Source organism: Acipenser ruthenus, chromosome 60 (assembly GCF_902713425.1).
Source record: "Acipenser ruthenus chromosome 60, fAciRut3.2 maternal haplotype, whole genome shotgun sequence".
In the NCBI taxonomy this organism is placed as follows: Eukaryota; Metazoa; Chordata; class Actinopteri; order Acipenseriformes; family Acipenseridae; genus Acipenser; species Acipenser ruthenus.
Window position 1 is genome coordinate 2,274,760 of NC_081248.1, and position 9,235 is coordinate 2,283,994.

Below are 9,235 nucleotides of genomic sequence, written 5' to 3' on the forward strand. Positions count from 1 at the left end.
CCTCATCGCCTCCCGTCTGGGGCGATGACTTGGTGTACTGTGGCTCCGCCCCCTTTCTAAATGGCCAATTTCCACCTTTCCCTGGAATGAATTGTCAGACCATCCAGTCCGGGGCACTCTGTTCCCTTTACACAGAGCCCTCACAGGTCGGGAGGGAGATTCATAACCAAGATTCATTCTTTCTCTGTCACAATTTCCCATCACCCCTTGTGGTTAGTACTAGCGTGTAGGCGTGCTGGGAGCTGCAGTTTAGTCTGAATCTGTTTCTTTAAAATCTTTAAAATCCATTCTCGTACCTCTCATTAGATTTATTAACATTCTTAATGATCCTCCCTTCAAAGGAGTGGTAACCATCTTTAAATTCCATTCTCGTACCTCTCATTAGCTTTATTAACATTATCACATTTAAAGCAGTGCTGACCAAGGTTTTAAAACTTTATTATTACAATAAAGAACTTGAGATGTAATACATATTAGCTAAGATATTATTGGAATTATTTCATTGCTTTAGGTAGTATACATTAATACAAGCATATAGTTAGCCCTGCTTTACAGAACTTGTAGCTAACAAACACATTCCCTGAATCTGACCTGAAATTACACCCCTTCAGCGGTTTCTTTCATTAACCAATCAGCTGCTGCTTCCCATGTTGACTGACACGCTTTCAGACAGCGACCCAAAGACACTGCTGAGGTGACCTAGGAAGGCCAAGCAAGCAAACTGAGAACTTAGTTTAGTACCAGATGTCTGTTTTAAATTGAAAATCCATGTTTGCTCCAACATCTTTCAAACCTGCATGTTTGAGGAGTGTGCAGTGAATGGAAGTGCAGGACAGGTCAGATTCAGGAAGTATTTTGTCAGCTACAATTACTTTACACATTTCATCACTGATGCCTAACACCTGTATATTTTTCTTGTAAAAACAATGTTTTATATATATATTTGAGTTGTTGGGTTGTATTGTTGTGGTTGAGCTTGCATGAAAAAAAGGTTTGTGTGAAAATGAAATACTGTGATTTTGTGTGGACTGAATACTCATGTATTAATGTATTTATTTGTAACCTTCCAGATTGTTTAATAACATGGCTTCATTGAGTCTTACTGTTGGAGTGATGTGTATCTGAAATGGAATTAAAGGACTGTATACTGCTGGAGGGAGAAAAGTGATTGAATTATGAAATAAAACATTTATCCTCTTTTAAAACTGAATGTCTCTGTTTGTCTGTCTGTTTATATCTTATAATCTTCCTCTTCCAGTTCAGATTCACTTTGTATCATTTTCTGTTTAACTCGTCACATCCTGGCGACTTTTTAAAAAGTTTAAATAAAAACCCTGTGGCCTCAGCAGGTACACCAGTGGAACCTTTACTAATCTGCCCCCTCCCTGCAAAACTAGTGGAGATGGAAGAATACATCAGTAAGAAATCAAATCAAATCCCACTTTCTTTAATGGCAAAGCCATCTCAAGGCGCTTAACAGAAGACAACAGTTTAAACATCAACAATACAACTGCAAAAAACATAAAAACAGTAATAAAACTCTAGTACATAAAAAGATCAAAACAGTAAAATAAAAATGACGGTCTGTGATAAAGAGAGAAAGGATCAATGCTGTAAATCTCCCTCCCAACCAGAAAGGGCGCTGTGTAAAGGTGAGGGTATGCTGCCTCCTAGATGTGCTACCTTGATGGTAGATGGAAACGGGAAGGTAACCATATTAGGAGGGGCGCGTAGCTGCAAGTACTCAGGACGATTCCATTGCAGTCAGCTGCGGGGCAGCCCTCTATTGGAGAAACCATGGCAACACGTTGACTGCAGGGAGGAGTTTGCTGGGTACAAAGGGGAAGCAGCTACGTGAGTACCTCCCTTTGCTGTGACAGAATGAGCCACCAGCTGGAGCTGTTCTCGTTTTTGTTTGGTGTTACGTGTTTTGTCTTTACAGCGGAGGAGTAGGAACGAGGGGCTGCAGCCACTGAGCCAGCACAATCCCTGGAGCACTTCCCTCACAGCAAGGCACCTATCACTCACCACAATCCCTGGAATAACAGAGCACAGTTTTCGTGCACGGAGGATCGTGGATTAGGAGTGTTTTTCTTTTGTTATTTTTGGTTATTCTGTTTTTGGACTTTATTAATAAATCATGGATATTTTGGGAGAATCTGTTTTGGACATTGTAATTATTGCACCACGTCACTCGCATCCTGTCACACGGTCAGATTAAAATGGAAAAGCGTATCCCTTTTAAGTATGAAATGCAACCGAATGGGAATTTACCTCCTAAAGACCCAAATCCTGAATATTGTATACCAAAGCTGCTCACCGAGCCTGTGACGCAGTCATGACTCTGCCCCCGAGGTATCAAAAGGACTGCGCTCACAGATCTCAGCGTCATTTTTTAATTTCAAGACTGACCTGATCGGAGAGCTTTGTTCAGATAAGTACTTTGTTGCTTCTGTTTGTGTATACTTATGATTTTTTGTGTGTTACACAAATTCTGTGTGATAGTTAAACTAATTGCTGTAATCTTTTTCTGTTATGCGTACTGTGTGCACTACGCCCTGCTGCAGCTGTGTGCCCTGTGTGAAGCCAGCGGCTCGAGTCGCTCCTTCCCAGGGATCCAGCAACATCTGTCTTTGTGCTCTTCCCCCAGGCTGCATAGCTCCCGCTGCAACTTATTTTCTTTCTCGTATTTGCTTTTTAGCACCATAAGAGATGTTTTATATTATTTATGTAATTGTTAAATTATTTTTTTTTGTTGAGAAAGTCTTTTCTCTTTGTGTTTTTTCTGTTTTTACAGATACGGGGCAGCAGTGTGGAGTAGTGGTTAGGGCTCTGGACTCTTGACCGGAGGGTCATGGGTTCAATCCCAGGTGGGGGACACTGCTGCTGTACCCTTGAGCAAGGTACTTTACCTAGATTGCTCCAGTAAAAACCCAACTGTATAAATGGCTAATTGTATGTAAAAATAATGTGATATCTTGTAACAATTGTAAGTTGCTCTGGATAAGGGTGTCTGCTAAGAAATTAATAATAATAATAATAATACTACATTCAGGCCTGTCTGCAGTGTGGTGCTCAGCAGCACTGCGCAGGACCGAGATACTCGCTTCGGTTGTTGTTGCTTTAAGCAATTTCAGCCCCAGTATCTTGATGCTGTTTTGGTGACAGTTTTTTAGCATCACCATTGCAAAGGCTGTTGGTCCATTCTAACAAGCAGGCTTCCCTCAGTCTCGTGTTGGTACTGACTTGCCAGTGGCTTTAACCAAACCGATACCAAGGTCACCAACCCTCTTTCGCTCCTGACCCGGTACCAAACCGGGACAGAGGTTACAGCACCAGTACCAGTACCGTCCCTGTACCAACCCAGTGCTGTCCTGGTACCGTCCCTGCACTGACCCAGTGCTAAAGTCACTAAACTGGTACCGAACTGACCCAGTATCGTCCTAGTACTGACCTGGTTTCCAACCTGGTACCGACCCGATGCTAATGTCACCAAACTGGTACCGACCTGGTTCTAAATGGTGCCAAAGCCACCAGACCGGTACCGAACTGGCATGGTGCCGACCAGATTCCGAATCAGTACTGAACCAGATCTGAACCAGTGCCAACCCGTTGTTAAATACACTGAACTGGTTCTGAACCGACCCAGTACCGCCCCAGTTCCAGCCCTCTACCAAGCAGTGCCAAGGTCACCTGTCTGGTACCGAACTGGTCCCGCTCGGGTCATGATCCGCCCAGTCAGTATATATAAGCAGATTGAGTCAAGAGCTGTACGACCCTATACTGTACATTGCATTGCTTAATCCTTGCATCATGCCCAGGTTCTATCCCTGTGCGACATGCAAGACCAGTCTGCCTATGGAGGACAAGCACGGCATGTGCGCTTCCTGCCTGGGGCAAGAGCATGCCAAGGAGGCACTGGTTAATCGCAGCTTTGGCAAATTTTGTGCCCCTTTCTCCAAGCGAATGCTTGAGAAGAGGTTATCCCACAGCTCTGAGGAGCGTTCTGCATCCTTACTCCTGCTCAGCGCTCTTCCCCATCAGCGTCTCTTACAGAGGTGGTTACATCCTCACCCCATGGCTCTGCGCCCGGGAAAGTAGCCCAGGCAGGAAACAGTCTTCACGGTCTTCCTGATCCTCCTCGAGCTCTAAATCTCCTTCCCCTCCTCCATGGAAGAGGAAGAAGAGTCGCCATTCCAGGCGACCGGTAGACTCGGAGCAGATGGAAAAGATCTGGGCAGCTGTTTCCTGCCAAGGAACTGTTCTTGCTGAATTACTGCGGGAACGTTTTCTGCCACCTGCCCCGTTTGCCCCCATGGGGCCCCATGGGACTGCAAGCGCAGATTTGCCAAAGGAGGACATACTGTCCATCGCCTCTGAGGATGTCGGCGAAAAGTAGCTGGCGTTTCCATCTGAGGACGTGGAGTGGGACGGCACCTCCCCTGCGCTCAGCTCTCCCTATTGGCAGTGCACGCAAATCAAGAGGGCCACTTCTATATGAAATCCAGTCTTCCAGGGACCATCTGGCAACAGGTCCTGCTGTTTCCCGTTCAATGGACACCCTATCTAGTGTGCATGATGTGGAAAAGCTGGGTCTTGACAATTTTCCACTGGTTGAGGCTTCCATTGCTGGTCCAGGCGCGTCCTTTGGCGCTCCTATCCAAGAATGCTAGCTGCCCCAACAAGCAGTGCCTGGTTTCTGAGGTGATCCTCAAAAGATCACCTCAGAAACCAGAAACCATTCGCTGCATGGCTAGGGAACTACAGTAGCATCCTGGTAGCCTACCAGTTGCATTTGCTGCAGTCCCTCTCTGAGAATCACAGGCTCTCACCACAACAGCTGGATGAGCTGCACCTGGTGAAGTACAACCTGCTCCATTTGTCCAAACTCAATGGACAGGCTGTAGGCAGAAACCTGGCTACGTTGATATCCTCCCACAGACAACTTTGGCATTCCGAGGCACGTGTGCCTGATGGGGACGAAGCACAGCTGTTTGACGCCACGATCACAGTGCTGTCTACACTCACAGATCTCAGCGTCATTTTTTAATTTCAAGACTGACCTGATCGGAGAGCTTTGTTCAGATAAGTACTTTATCACTTCTGTTGTGTATATTTATGATTTTTTGGGTTTTACACAAATTCTGTGTAATAGTTAAACTAATTGCTGTATTCAGGTCTTTAGGAGTTAAATACCCATTCGGTAATGGTTACATTTCAATTTCAGGGAACCGGGGTTGATAACACCGTGTAACAATTTTTTTTTTTTTTGTTCCTGGGTAGTAAGTGTTATTTCCTAATTGCTTATGCTTCAAAAGTATAGAAAATGGCTATTATTCCCCACAAACTTTGCTTTTGTGACCAGGACAGTGATATTTTGAAATTGACCTATTTTCCAGAACATTCCAGATAGATTCAGTGCTGAGTAAACTTGGAGTAACTTCTAGAACTTTCTAGAACTTTCCAGTAATATAAATAGTAGTATAAATACAGGGGCCTTAAGCCCACCAGTTCAGTTTAGTTCCAGCTGCCTAAGTGGATACATATCTGCATTTTTCTGAGATGGCATCAAGAGACTGCAATGGTGGCATTCCTAATGGGTCTCCAAGGCAGTTTTACCAAGTTTCCCTGCTATCTTTGCCTTTGGGACAGCAGGGACACCAAGGCGCACTACCACAGGCGGGACTGGCCACAGCGGACCGAGTTCTCTGTGGGGAGGAACAACGTCAAGTGGGAGCCACTGGTGGACCCCCGGAAGGTGCTGATGCCACCATTGCACATCAAATTGGGCCTTATGAAACAATTTGTCAGAGCTCTAGATAAGGAGTCGGCAGCCTTCAAGTACCTTCAAGGCTTCTTCCCTAAGCTGTCTGAGGCAAAGGTCAAAGCCGGTGTCTTCGTCGGACCACAGATAAAGAAGATCCTGGAGTGCAATGAATTCCCCAGGAAGCTCACTAGTAAGGAGAAAGCAGCTTGGAACAGCTTTGTCGCAGTGGTTCGGGGCTTCCTGGGCAATCACAAGGCCGAAAACTATGTGGAGCTAGTTGAGACTCTGGTGAAGAACTACAGCACAATGGGCTGTAGGATGTCCCTCAAAGTCCATATCCTTGATGCTCATCTTGATAAATTCAAGGAGAACATGGGAGCGTACTCGGAGGAGCAAGGCGAGCGCTTCCACCAGGATATACTGGACTTTGAACGCCGCTACCAAGGACAGTATAACGAGAACATGATGGGACTGATTCGTGAAAGTGATTTACAGTATAATCGTAAATCTCGAAAAACTACTCACTTCCAAATCTTTTGTAGTCATTTTTGTATTACTTTAGTATAAATACATGTTAATTTGGATTCATATGTTGTTTTTTTCTGACTTTATGTGAACGAAAAGACACAAATTTGCCAGTTTTCTCATTGGAAATAGGTAAATTTCAAAATATCACTGTCTGGTCACAAAAGCAAAGTTTGTGGGGAATAATAGCCATTTTCTATACTTTTGAGGCATAAGCAATTAGGAAATAACACTTACTACCCAGGAACAAAAATTGTGTTACATGGTTATTATAATAACCATTCTTATAGAGCCAGGGAGAGCGTTCCACAGCACAGGGGCCCTACAACTGAACACTCTACCACCTGTGCTGGGGACAGTAAGCAGCAAAGCATCCTGGGATCGGAGAGCCCTTCCAGGAATATAATGGACTAAAAGATCCCTTAAATATGATGGGACCAGACCATTCAGGGCTTTATAGGTTAAGAGTAGGACCATAAAATCAATCCTGGACCACACCGGGGGCCAATGTAGGGCTGCTAGCACAGGGGAAATATGTTCACATTTTTTTTTGTTCTTGTTTAAACCCTGGCCGCAACATTTTGTACAAACTGCAATTGAGATAAAACTTATCTTGGGATACCTGAAAACACGGTGTTGCAATAATCAAGCCTAGATGATACAAAGGCATGCATCAATCTCTCAGCATCCTGCAGCGAAAGAAAGCATCCTACTTTAGCAATATTTCTAAGGTGAAAAATGACACTTTGGTTCCTACTGTGCCGTTCTAATGAAAGCTCTGGGTCAGAAATGACACCCAAGTTCCTCATTTCAGAGAGTAAGGGAAGCTGCCCACTGGAAAAACACATGGATTGGTATTATTTTGATCCCAAAAGCATTACTTCCTGTTTTATCTGAATTTAACAATAAACACTTATCCGACACCCATAGCTTAATATCAGTGAGGCAGGTAGTCAGAATATTTGAAGATAAAGTATCGCCCGATTTTAGAGACAAATAAGTGAGTATGAGAGCATAACAATGAAAATTAACCTACAGACATTTTTTGTACATCCTTTTGATGATAATATCGCCCAAGGGCAGCATGTATAATTTGACTGCGAACAGAATCCAGCCTTCTTGTACCATTATTAACCTGCCCCCTGCAACATTCTGCCCCCTAGTGGATGGAATACACACATTGGTAAGAAATACCACATAGAACCTCTTTACAGGGGGTCAGGTTAATGCTTCAAGACTGCTGAATTCAGCTCTAATATACTTCTTACTGGTGTAATTGCAGGGGCAGGTTAATATGGTTCCACTCTGGTGTACCTCATGTAGTTCAGGAGAGGGGAAAGGAGGACAGAGGGTGAGTGTGGAAGCAGTTTTAAAGATATCAAAACAGAAACACACAGTTGAGTTACATTTTTACAGACATTTATTTTGAAACAAAGCATTTCTTGTATAAATTCATGCAATACAATAAATCATCTTTAAATATTTTTTCGGATTGTTCTCGGCTTTCCTTATTCATTTCATTTCAATAAACTCATTTCACAACTCATTTGTTTATTATAGGAAACTAACTCCTACTTTTTTTTAAGTTTTTTTTTTTAAATCTGTATTCATTCTTAATTGTATTTTATTTTTAAAATCATTTTGAAACCAAATACAAATAAACCAAAACATAAAACAATTTTAATATAACATCTCTGCTTCCATTATTTCTTACGCACATCTTTTCTGTCATTTTAAAACATCTGCTACATGAGGGTAAAGAAATCGTTGTTTGGACAAACCTTGCTGTTTTCAGATAGTGCTGCACTTCCTTGGAAGGTGAAACTGCTCCTTCAGCAGCTTATTTCATTAACCAACCAGTGGCCTCTGCCCCTATTGACTGCCACCTTTTCACACAGTGATATGCTTTCACCCGAAGACACCGATAATGTGATCTAGGAAGTGCGAGGCTACCTGAAAGGAAGGCATGCAAACTGAGAACTTTCTTAACCCAGTGTAGCAGCAGATACAATTGAAATCCAGGTTTGCTATAAATCTTTCAATCCTGCATATTCAAGAGCTGTGTAACGAAAACCTTTCATTTAGTGTTTATAAACTTAATACAAAGGTAAGGGGAGAGAAGTAAAGAAGGAAATGTTGCTGTATACTGACCACTGCGGGTGAACTGTGTCAATTTTCCTAAGATCTTTATACAGACAGAACAGGGCAGGCGTATTGAGACTGCAGGACAGACTCTGCTCTAATGTAGTATTATTATTATTATTATTATTATTATTATTATTATTATTATTATTATTATTATTATTATTATATAGCAATGGCTCAAAACATGATTCAGACAGCCCCCCCTAAGTTTCAATCTCCATAGTTTTATATATTATACAGCAGTGGCTCCAAACATGATTCAGACAGGCCTCCTAAGTTTCAATCTCCATAGTTTAATATATTATACAGCAGTGGCATCAGACATGACACCCACTCCCCTATCACCTAGCCCTTCTCACTCTTCTCTTCACAATGGCGTTGTCTTCCTAGTATTGGATTTGGTGCTGTCTCTCCTCTATCCTTACACCCATCCTCTACCCGCTAACCCATAAAACCTTACCCCCTCTCTCCTTCACAATTAGAATTGGCACACCCTATCCCAGGGGTGGGCAATTCCGGTCCTGGAGGGCCTGTGTCCCTCCTGGCTTTTGTTTCAACTTTGCCCTAAATTACTTAATTGGACCAATTATTACCAATTATTGGTCTAATTAAGTAATTTAGAGCACAGTTGGACACAGGCCCTCCAGGACCGGAATTGCCCACCCCTGCCCTATCCGCATCCCCCTCTCCTCTCACCCCCTACATCCATTCGCCCTAACCCCTATCCCCTAACACCCTCTCGCCTTGACACTGAGAATCGACTGCCCCTCCCTCCTGCCCCTCCCCCTCCCTCCTGCC